Here is a 12,446-nt window from a genome sequence, read left to right on the forward strand (position 1 = left end):
CAGACTTCAGCAGTCTTAATGACCGGAAAATGGGGTGCGGGTTGCAGGGCAGTGGAGACTCTAGCAGGAACAGCCCATGCCCAACACCTGGATTGGTTATAACCGCTGTGCACGTCCAAGGAAATCTGAGCCTCTGAGGGGCTAGATGAAAAGCATGAGTTCATATTTCAAGTCTCAAGAAAGAAAATATTAGAGAAATGTGTTACACAACCCTGCAAACTAGGTTCTGGATTTTAGGAAAGCTATCTAGAGACCCTGTAATTGTTAAGAAAAGTACAAAGCAACCCGGAAGACTGCCTTCCAGAGGCAGCTTGCATCTCTTTGAAGTGTAATACTTGATACCTTTATGATGGTCCCTCGGATTTCATGAGGATGAAAAAGGTCAGTCAAAATGTACAAAGTCGTGTTGGCCCAAGTAGTTAATATAGATGATAAAACGTATGAGAAAGTTATTTCTACTCTTCACACAAACAGTAAATAAAACCACTCACTGCTGTGTGGAGATCTGGCAGTGAAGCTTGGAGCTAAGCCTTAAATTTACTTGAGGAGCCAGAAACTCCTTGGCAAAAATGAGGTACAGGCTGAAGCCCACGATCAGATTAGTCAAGTAAAAGACAACTTTGCTTGACAAAATGTTTTATACTTCATTTCTCACTCCTAAAGAAGCTGATCAATTCTACCCACTCAAATACAAAGACTTTCCATCTGTAAACAGAAGAGAATACTTAAACATTGTACATTGTATCATCTTATTCTAGATACCCTATTCTTTAAAGTTAAAACTTCAGAAAGCTATCTAGAATCCTGTGGCCTCCTGGTGCAATAGTGCAAGACACTAGAACACTCTTCTATGAACGCAGAGTGAAAAGAATGAAGAATACTTGATGGAGAGCAAGTTTCAGGGGATATGATCAACATTAAGTATCTGAGGAGCTGGGACGTGGGAGGAAGGAAATTTGTGCTGAATGTCTCCTTAAACTGGCACACCAAGATCCAAGGGCAGATTTCAAACCATCAGTTTTCTCACTGCTATTCAAAGAATAAGGTGTTCCCTAAAAGGGTGACTTTTCCTGATCCCAAAGGAATGTGAACAGAAATTCAAGCAGCCACATGGCATAGCAATCTCAGGAAACAGATTAAGAAATCTTGAAGTTTATTCGGTGCGTGCTTTAAAGTCCCTTCAACCCCTGACACACTGTGATCCTAAGAACAAATCAACTTACAGACTGGATACTTCACAATTCATGGACTTCAGGTTTTAAGTTTGTTGTAATTATTCAATGCAATTGGAAAACCCCATAGAGGACAGGATTAATTTCACTTGCAAGTCTTCCCCGCCAAATACATTCACCACGTGTTCAGATATCATAACAGACTCTTTAGCACACCAGGGCCCCTCTGGTTAGAAGAATCTGAGGAATTCTGGCTCTAGAGTTAAGGGTGGGTGGTTATTCTATTATAAAGAATGGTCATGATATGGAATCACAACCTTCACAGACAAAAATTCTTTTCCTGTTCCCTCACCAAGTCAGGTGCCAATCAGGTCAGTCTTTTCCTAATTAACCCCTCCCCACACATATCCACCTTGTTTACTCTTCTCATCAATGTCAGGTAAATAAATGGAACAGTCTAACAACGGAGGTTGAGACTCAAGCTACTCACCACTTTTAGTCACACTCTGTTTAATTAAAGTACTAAAACACTACGTAGAAACTTCCTAAACGTTTAAACAGAAAAGATTCCACAGGGCATGATGGCCTCAGTTCTTTCAGGCAAGAAGCAGAAATCTCTACGAGTTTGAGGCCATCCTGGCCTACAGTGAGGACCTCCTCATCCCAGACAGACAGAATCACACACACACACACACACACACACACACACACACACACACACACACCAGACTCATATAATCTACCTATCCTTTCAAAAACACCAGACTCATATAATCTACCTATCCTTTCAAAAACAAAAACAAAAAAGCAGGAAGCCTCCTAGTTTTATTCTTTTTTGGGGGGAGGGGGGGTTTCAAGACAGGGTTTCTCTGTGTAGCCCTGGCTGTCCTGGAACTCACTCTGTAGACCAGGCTGGCCTCAAACTCCCTCCCTATTTTCTTCCTTCTCTTCCTCCCTCCATATAGACAAGTAGATTGACTTTAAATCCCCTATATAGTTGAGAATTACCTTACATTTCCAATTTTCCTGAGTGCTGAGATTATATGTATTTAGGCAGAGCTGAGAGCCAAACTCAGGGTTTCCTGTATGGAAGGCAAGTATTCTACCAACTGAACTACATCTCTAGCCCTAAGGGATTTCTGTAAACAGTTTTTGACTAGTTTGTGGGCTCTTCTTTCTTTCACCCATCTCCACCCTTATTCCACCCTCTCAACCCCTAACACTAGGAAGGAAAGAAAGAGGTCCCTGAATTTAACTTCTTTCTTTTTGTTTCTTCTTTAACTACAACTACTATCAAATAGCAACCAACCCTCCCAAACAGCTAACAACAACCAACCTCGCCTTTGGGATCCTAGCCTTCTTATACCCTCTGAAAAGATCCCAGAATTCCAAATGTCACATCATCACGGAAACTATCTGCAGATGGCAAAACCACACCTCTTCCTGAGCACAAGACAAATTATAGTCAGCTGCTGGGGACAGTCTAAAGCAGCCCATACCCCACACCTGGGATTTAAATGAAAACCTATTCTCATACTATTTCTGTGTTTCTTAAAGGAATCATAATTCTCACTACAGATTTCTTTTAACTACAGAATTCTTTTTTTTTTTTTTTTTTTTTTGGTTTTGCGAGACAGGGTTTCTCTGTGTAGTCCTGGCTGTCCTGGAACTCACTCTGTAGACCAGGATGGCCTTGAACTCAGAAATTCGCCTGCCTCTGCCCCTGCCTTCCAAGTGCTGGGATTAAAGGTGTGCGCCACCACCACCCAGAAGTTTTATTCATTTTTATCATTGGTGTGTGTGTTGAATCTAAGCAAGGAGAGAAAGCACAGGGTCTCTTTTCTTTATGTCTGTCCATGAGTTTCTCTTTAGTTTTAGTTTTGGAATTCTGCCAGTAGCCATCTCAGTGACTGATGTAAAAACCTGATTTGGTTTTCTCTTGCTGCCCTGATAACTATAACAAAAAAAGCATCTGTACATCTCACATGCCCCCCTAAACTTTTTAAGTGAGAAACACAGGGAGCCTCAGAGAACCTCTTCTGATGCCGTCTCCACCCTGAAACCACAAAATGGATGTGTTCAAGCTACATTTCAAATTAGCTTTCAGTTAGTTGATTATAGAGCTCAAAGAATTCCCTACACATTTTGAAATTCCTAAGAACAGAATTTAGTGTCAGATTTTTCTTCAGTGAACCTAGAAGAAAGCATTGTTGACCTGTCTAGCTCCTTCCTGCTGTCTTCCTAGTTAAAGTGAGCTGGGTGGAGTCCTCTCACATGTTCATACCAGCCCCTTTCAAGTTTTGGATATAGCACTGCTTTTGTCTGCCCAAGAATTGAACTGCCAGCCTAGGACAATCTAGAGACATCCCACCCCACCTCGCTTTACCACAATTCAGTGAGTAAAGTGCCTTTTCATCCACCTGACAGGTGCTTGCTCTCTCTTTCTCAGAGGACTCACTGAAAAGAAGTAGATACAGGGGACTGGTTGGATCTTGTGAATTTCAAATCTACGAAATGCCTTTCATCTTAGCATATCTAGACTTCACAATTCTAATTCAGAGGCAAGTGGAAACTCCACAGTATGAAGTCTGTGCCTGTTGGGCATCAGTAACCATGATGCTTTGTGGTTTTGTTACTATAAAGATAGCTACAGAGTGGCACACAGACCAGCAGAGTACAGTACAAAATTTGTCTTAATGGGAAACAAAAGGTTTTGAAGGTATTTGCGTTCTTGTGTATTGCTGAAGTCAAAGGAAAACTTTCCCCACGTTAGAGAGGGACTCTCATAACCACTGAAAGCCCTTTGCTGCTTGTAGACTTTCCAAAAGACAGTGTTTGATTCCTTGTTTAGATTAATGATTAGTTACTACGACAAAAGGTAAGAGAAAGCAGAGAAGGCTTCATGGAGGGGGGCATATGTTCATTAGGATTTTATTGATTGATTGATTGATTGACTGATTGATTCATTTATTTCTAGGCAGGATCCCATGTAGCCCAAGCTTCACTACTTCACTAGCTACATAGCTAAGGATGACCTTCAATTTCTGTTCCTCTTACTTTCACTTCTTGAAAGTGTGGGCTTAACTATCACTTTACCTGGTGTATGCAATACAAGCATTCTACCAACTGAGCTACATTCCCAGCTCATGAAATTGGGATTTAGAGACACAGAATGGTAAAAACAAGTTATTGCAAGTGAGGTGCTAGCGACAGGACATTTTGTTCTTGAGATAAGTGTTTGCTATGTTAACCCTAGGCTGCTTCTATGTATTGACAATCTTCCTGCCTCATCTTTTAAGTGCTGGGATTACAGTAAGCTCTAACATGTCCAGCAAAAATGTTCCCAAAGAAGCAAATTTTAATTCAACATGATTTAAACAAAGGTTTTGTGGAAGGAAAAAAAATATTAGAATGTTAAGAAGCCCAAGCCAAGGACATGCAGTTTATTTAGAAAAGTGTTAGTACAAGATTTAATTAGCTGTAAGTCAGGTAGGGTGGCTCATGGCTGCAATGCTAACATTCAAGAAGTTGAGACAGGGGCAGGGCGTGGTGGCCCACGCCTTTGATCCCAGCCCTTGGGAGGCAGAGGCAGGCAGGTGAATTTCTGAGTTCGAGGCCAGCCTGGTCTACAGAGTGAGTTCCAGGACAGCCAGGGCTACACAGAGAAACCCTGTCTTGAAAAAACCAAAAAAAAAAAAAAAAAAAGAAGTTGAGATAGGAGGATTAAGATAATTTGAAACTGGGCTGGGCTACAGAATAAGACCTTGTAGAAGGAAAGAAAGAGGGGGGAGGGAGGGAGGAAGGGGGAGAGAGGGAGAGAGAAAGAGAGAGAGAGAGAGAGAGAGAAGAAAAAGAAGAAGAAGAAGGAGGAGGAGGAGGAGGAGGAGGCAGACAGTAAGTTATTAGAAATTGTGTGGAGGCCCCAGTGCTCACTCTGCTGACATTTACCTCTTTTGTGTCACTTGAAACTCTAAATCCTTAACTTTTGAACCTAGAAGTAGTAAATATACTGGTCAAAGAAAAGAAACAAAATTAGTACAAACTAGGACAAATGAGGTAAAGGATGGTGAAAAAACTGGAGAGTCGATTTGGACTCGCTAATTGGGTAGAAAGTAGAGGCTAGAGAGAAAATAAAGGTAATGCTATACTCTTACTCTGGGGTTACCAAGGGCAGGGTAGAACTTACAAAACAGTAGGGGGATATTTGATTCATTCCATTTAGAGCATTCAAAGACAACTCTTGTGGGGCTGTCTAGAACAGCCCCTCACACAAGAGATTCCACTTTGGGGTAGAGATATAGAAGCCCTTCACCATGGAACAGTGTGGGGACAGCTGGTTATCTCAGCACGGCTGAATGGAGAGAGAACAGACAACAGAACTTCGAAAGCCACATATAGGAGGTAAGAAGGCAAGCCCAGACAGAAGCGGATCATCTCAGGAGAGACGGGGAGAGCACAATGCCAGCAAGTAAGCAGGTGTCAGGCATGGGAGCAGACACCTGAAATCTTAGAACCTGGAAGGGTGAGGCAAGAGGACCCCCCCGCCCCCCCCCACACACACAGGCGCCCAGAAGCCAGAGGTCAGTACCTTTGTCTTTCTCGATTTCATTCTATCTTATTTTTAAAGACAGGGTTTCTCACTAAGCCTGGAGTTTCTGCACTATAGTAGTCTGGCAGGCCAAGGAGCTCTAGGGACCTACTTGACTCTAACTGCCCTTCACCTGCACCATCTCTGGGGTTAGAGGTGCATGCTACTGGGTCTGACTTCTTTTATGTGAGTTTTTGGGATCTGAACTCAGGTTCTTATGCTTGTATGGTAGGTTATTTACTGACTAAGCCATCTCTTCAGACCCTAAAATCAAATTTGTAAGAAATAAGACAATGAATTGGACAACGTCACGAGATTAGTCAAGTAGGAAGTCACTGGATACTTCTGGGGAAACAGCTTCAGCAGTGATGGGTGCTAAGTTAGGTAATGGATGTGTGGAAAGATCTGCCATCCTTCAAGATTCTCTTCTTTTGGCTCCACAGCAATATATATATATATAAAATTTTATATATGTAAGTACACTGTCACTGTCTCAAATATGAGAAAATCAAGTAGAACAATACCGAGATTTTCATAAAGCATTACTTTGATTTTGTTGGTGTCTGTGGGGAATCATACATAGGACCGTGTGTACACTTGTATGTGTGCTACCACTGAGTTCCATCCCTAGTCCCTACTCAAGTAATCCTCATCACTGATCTCAAATGAACAAATACAGAGTTCAGGTTTGAGGTTCAAGAACTAGATCAAAGGGCCTGCCAGATGGCTCAGTGGATAAAGGTACTTGTCACCAAGAACGATGACTTGATGATTTCTGGTACCCAAACAGTGGAAGGAAAGAACCAACTCTCACAGGTTATCTGACCTCTACAAGTACCAGCCTGCCTCTCCTTTCCTGCATCCCCTCTCTTTGGAAAGAAAGAAAGAAAGGAAGAAAGAAGGAAAGAAGGAAAGAGAGAAAGAGAGAAGGAAGAAAGGAAGAAAAGCAAGGCAGGAACTAAAAATATCTCATCTTTTGGGAATTTACTGTAAAATGACAGATCTTAGATGGTTTGCTTGAATGACACGTGAATTCAAGTAGGATCAACCTTCCTTTAGTTCCATAAATTCATACCTTCTTCCTTTGGATCATATATGCACATATTAGACCAGATTAGAAACTTTTACTTACTGAAACCATAAAGATTTTTTGAAAAAAATCTCAGTCTACATTGAGACTGCAGAGAGTTGAATTATATCTTTTTAAAAGCTGATTGTCTCTAAAACAAAGCTGGCGAGTTTTCCTTTTACACTTTGATGTTTTAATTAAAGGCTGATTACTATTAAGACTTGTCTCTCTTAAAGATGCTGACTTAGTAGTTGCCATTCACTGTATGGGAACAGAGGAAGATAATGTGGTGTTTGATGAAAGCTAAAGTTAATTAGGCCAAGGACTCTGAGATCATTAAAGCCGATCTGATGAGCAACTGAGTGGCTAGGGAAGTCACTGAGCTGGTAATGTGTTCTGGCCAATTCTGATTAATGATTTGAAAATAATATTGACTTATAGAGCACAAAAGCTCAAGTCAAAATTACTTAGCTGGCTTAGAAAACTTGCTGGCTATGAGCTTCTACATAAATAAATTAATTAATGAGTGTGTGTGTGTATGTGTGTGTTAAAAGCTGCCTAGGTATTGCTACTCTATGTCTACAAACAAGCCCTATACATGATCCCCTCAAAAACTGTTCATGAAGCCTGCGCATTCATCAGCACCATAAACTAATTTTTCTTTTCAATCTCTCTTTCTCTCTCCTTTTCCCTCTCCCTCTCAAGCCTGGGAATGGCTGGAATGACTCAGAGATTGAGAGCACTGACTGCTTTTCCAGGTCCTGAGTTCAGTTCTCAGCAACCACATGGTGACTGACAGCCACCTGTAATGGGATCTGGTGCTCTCTTCTGGTGTGCAGGCATATATGTAGGCAGAATACTGTACAATGAACAAAGAAATCTTAAAAAAAAAATAGCTAATAAAATCTAATGCTTGGCTTTATGCCAAATCTAGAAAACAACCATTTCTAGACACAAAGAAGCAAAGCTCTTTAAATTCAGTGTAGACCAGGTTCACCTTGACCTCAGCTTCCTGTGATGCCTCTAAACTTGCCTCCACCTCCCAGGTGTTAAGATTCAAGTATGTGTCACCAAGCCCAGTTTAGGCAGTGCTACGGTTGAACATAAGGTTTCATGCATGCTAGGCAGGTTACTAAACAAAACCCCCAGCTACTGAATAACTTCTTAGTAAAAAGATTTACAATAGTCTGCCTGACATGGTGGCTCATACCTGCAATTCCAGTTCTCACAAGATAAAGAGGGCTATACAGAATCTTAAAAAAAAGAAAAGAAAAAGAAAAAAAAAAAGAAAAGAAAAGAAGAGGGAGATGGAAGATGGTTCAAATGAATCCCAAGACCTGCACAGAAGAAGGAGAAAACTAACTACTGCAAGATGTCTTCCTCAAGAACACTGAATCCACATATAACCACATAAAATAAATTGAATTTAAATTGAGGAGGAGGTGGCAGCAGCTGCAGGTGTGGTAGTATGCACATTTCTTCCTAGTTAGTACCAATGAGGCAAAGACAGGACAGGCAGATCTTGGTTTGAAAGCAGCCTGGTTTACTTAGTGAGTTCCAGGACAGCCAGTGTTACCTAGTAAGACCCTTTCTAAAAGATTTCACAATATTTTAATATGTATTTCTGGATAAACTTTTTTTCCCCTTTAGGTTCTTTATTCCTCTCTCTCTCTCTCTCTCTCTCTCTCTTTTTCCCCTTTAGGTTCTTTATTTCTCTCTCTCTCTCTCTCTCTCTCTCTCTCTCTCTCTCTCTCTCTCTCTCTCTCCTTCTTTCCTTCTTTCTTTTTGAGACAGGATCTCTATCTATAGTTCTGGCTGTCTTGGAACTCTCTATGTAGACCAAGCTTGGCCTTAAACTTACAGAGAGTCACCTGACTCTGCCTTCCAAGTGCTGAGATTAAAGACCCGTACTACCATGTCCAGAAAAACTGCTTTTAAAAAAGGATATTAATATTAGTCTAATTTTTCTATAAAATTTCATTAATTCTCATCAGATGTTCAAAAGAATCTTTTGTTGTTTACATTTTATTGCCAAAGTAATTTTCTTCAACGTCACTCAGCTTGTAAATGATAACAGGATTTAAAGTTGCATATTTCTGACTTGAATGTGGATACAACCTCCTCACACATACTCACTATACAGGACTAAATGAACTATGAAGACTCTCATTAATTGGCAATTAATTATACAAATGATAATGACTATAAAGTGAATGGTAACTACACAAGACTTTGAGAATCTGGCTTTTTTTTTTTTGTTTTTGTTTTTTGTTTTTCGAGACAGGGTTTCTCTGTATAGCTCTGGCTGTCCTGGAACTCACTTTGTAGACCAGGCTGGCCTCGAACTCAGAAATCCGCCTGCCTCTGCCTCCCGAGTGCTGGGATTAAAGGCGTGCGCCACCACGCCCGGCTGAGAATCTGGCTTTCTTAAAGTGTATATGGAATAGCATTTCCCCCCTTCTTTTTGTTGTTTTGTTAGTACTGAAATGAGATCATCAGTTCTTAACATGTGCTAACCAGTATAAAAGAAAGGAAGCAAGACTAAGACTGCAAGTCTTACAAGACTTAAAAGACTCAGGTTTTGCAGAGTAGACAGCATTTTGGTTGTATGTGTTTTGAGACATAGTCTCATATATAGCCTACACTGGCCACAAATTCACAGTTCTCTTTCCTCAGCATCCTGCGTACAGGGCTTACAGGTGCCTGCCACCAGTTTGAATCCTAGAGCTCCTGTGGCTTATGAGAAATAAAGAACATCCACCTAATCAGTTAAAAATTCACTTGTCTTCAATGAAAGTCATAAAAATAGTTTTGTTGGAAAAATAATATAATCACAAAGTATTCACATTTGGTATTAGTGAATAAGACCAAATGAGTTACAGTGAGTTAAGTGATTTAAATGATCAGGAGGAGTAAGTTGGAGAGGCCAGGAATACTTTACAATTAGATGGGACTTGAGCTATACCCTCAAATAAAGAGTAGAAATATAATAGTTCTGATGTAGTAGGTATGACTTGGGTAAATAATTGGAGTGCAGGACTACATCAGAAACAGGACGAGAAAAACAGTGGAGATCAAGTACTTAGTTGAAGACTGAAGAAAAAGACTGAAGACTGGGACAGTTTTGAAGGATGCCACCACTTATTCATCGGGTCAGCTGGCTCATGCATTGATTTGGGAGAATAAGCACTGCCAAAACTAGGGTAAAGACAGATGCTCAGGAAACCCACCTTGGGAACCCTTGTTTTAAAAGGCCACAGAAAAATTTATGTCTCCCTTCTCTGTGGGAACCATGTGTGTACACACGGACTGTCCAACTGCACCAGCTTCCTTTCTCCTAACAGATTCTCCCAACAGAGAATGCTTTGTTCCAACTATCCAGTTTGATAAAATGACACACGGAGACCAGCACTCCCATCTGGTGCAGGGGCTGATGCCATTCCACAACACGCCCTACAGGAAGTAGTTTGAGATACACAGCTGATTGACATTCACAGCAGTAACTTTGTGGCAGGGTGGGGCAGGGACTGGTGAAGCACAAGAAAATTCTTTAGACGCTGAGTCAGATAAGTCCCAAAGTTTCTGACCTTAGAGGTCCTCCAGGAAGCAACCCTGTTTCTTAATTATGTTTTTCAAAAACGTGAGAGGAGACACATGAGCTGCTCTACGCAGTGTCCCCAAATGATCTCATCAGCTAATTCAAACATAATGTGGAATCTGAGGGAAGGTAAAAAACCAATTCCTATCTTTCTAAAAGAGGATTGTGTAACTTCCATTAAGGGACTTTCCTGTGACTTTTATCATAGTCAGCAGCAATCACTAGATACTATTAGCAGCTCCCCTATCAGTGACAACATTCAGGGTATAGAAATAGGTATACATAGGTTTGAGGCTAGACAGGGCTACTCAGTCAGATCCTATCTTTAAAAAGAAAGAAGAGACAAGGAAAGAAAGAAAAAAGAAAGAAGAAGAGTGTCTTTGAACACTGCTAAATGTCTCCAAGGAGCAAAAGTGCTGTGTGTAAGAACCAGGGCATTGTATGAACTTTACACCAAACTCACTTTTCAGTTCCACTTAAAAGTTTATTTGCATGTTGCTTGAGCAAGCTATTTTTTAAATATTTTAAAATTCTGTGTATAAGTCTGTATGTTCCTATGTGGTTTTGTACATGTGAGTACAGAGCTCTCAGAAGCCAGATTATCTCCTGGATTGGTTGATTACAGGTGGTAGTGAGCACTGGGGGTGCTGAGAACTGAACTTATATCCTCTGAAGGACAGAAAGCTCTTCACTACTGAGTCTCTCTCCAACTCCATTGAGAAAGTTTGTTTTGTTTTCTTTTCTTTTAAACTCAAGTCTTCCCCTACCTCCCAGAGAGTTTCTCTATGTAACCCTGGCTGTCCTAAAAAACTCACTCTGTAGACCAGGTTATCCTCAAGCTCGCAGAGATCCACCTGCTTCTGCCTCCCAAGTGCTGGGACTAAAGGTCTGAGACACTATGCCCAGCTAGTAACATTATTCTTATGTTCAGGTACAACACTAGTGACAGGAAGATCTTGTGAGGGCCTCTAGAGTGTTTCCCATGAATCCTTGAGAAGGAGAGATTGTGTTGAAGTCTTAAGGAAGGTAAGAGGAAATACATTCTTCTCATGGCTAGGTTTTCCAATTAGGACAGGTGAGACTTGGAAAATATCCACTTGGCAGGAGACAGTCCTTTAGCGCAGTGCTGCCTCTGGGCAGTGCCCTGACTGGATTGCCTGAGGGACTAACTTTTCTCTTGGCAAAGAAGCCAACTGTATCACCTGCCAGGCCAGAGCCGCTCTATGTCCCCAGGTTCATGACTTACTGAACATGCATAGTCATCTAGCTTCAAATTGCCCAGGTCTTCCATGTTGTCCAAGCTAGCCTTGAACTCCGGGCTTTAAGGAATCCACCTGCTTCAGCCTCCTCAGCAGCCAGGATATAGGCACACACCAGTGCATTGGGCTCCAGCATATTTTTTAAGGGTCCAGGCTAGGTCTGAGAGAACTTGTACTCATTTCAACACAGAACAATAAACTGTCTAGTTCTGTAAGTCTGTGATGATCTCCATAATCCATGTTCACTTCATAAAACTTATTTAACAATAAACACATTTTTTTTGCATAGGCTGCATTCTGATTTTTTTTAATGGAAATAGATTTTTCTTTCTTTTTATATAAAACAGTATGATGACTTGTCGTTGAGAATGCTAGGTGCTGATATTATATGTAAAGAATAAGCTCCAATCAAAGTGCTCAGTCCTTTTCTTCGGCTGATGATATATTTGTTGCTTAAAAATATTTTTGCTATCAAAAGTGAGATCTATTAGCATTTCTTGATGACATTCCAGTCAGCACTTCCTGAGGCAGCAGGCTTCTAAGGACAATGCAATGGGTAGAAGCCTCAGGTTGTGTCAAGGATGCTTACACTTAAAATATTAAGTGGCAACACTTTTTTTTTGGGGGGGGGTTCGAGACAGGGTTTCTCTGTATAGCCCTAGCTATCCTGGAACTCACTTTGTAGACCAGGCTGGCCTCAAACTCAGAAATCCACCAGCCTCTGCCTCCCAAGTGCTGGGATTAAAGGTGTGCGCCACCA

At 41.1% G+C, this 12,446-nt stretch overlaps 1 protein-coding gene across 4 annotated transcripts in view; it reads right to left on the reverse strand.

The window, feature by feature from the left end:
• The window catches only part of Macf1 (microtubule actin crosslinking factor 1), a 338,558-nt gene that overhangs the window by 64,642 nt on the left and 261,470 nt on the right, over window positions 1-12,446 (reverse strand). The gene's annotated exons all lie outside the window — the stretch shown is intronic.

This window comes from Mus caroli, chromosome 4, assembly GCF_900094665.2.
Source record: "Mus caroli chromosome 4, CAROLI_EIJ_v1.1, whole genome shotgun sequence".
Lineage (NCBI taxonomy): Eukaryota > Metazoa > Chordata > Mammalia > Rodentia > Muridae > Mus > Mus caroli.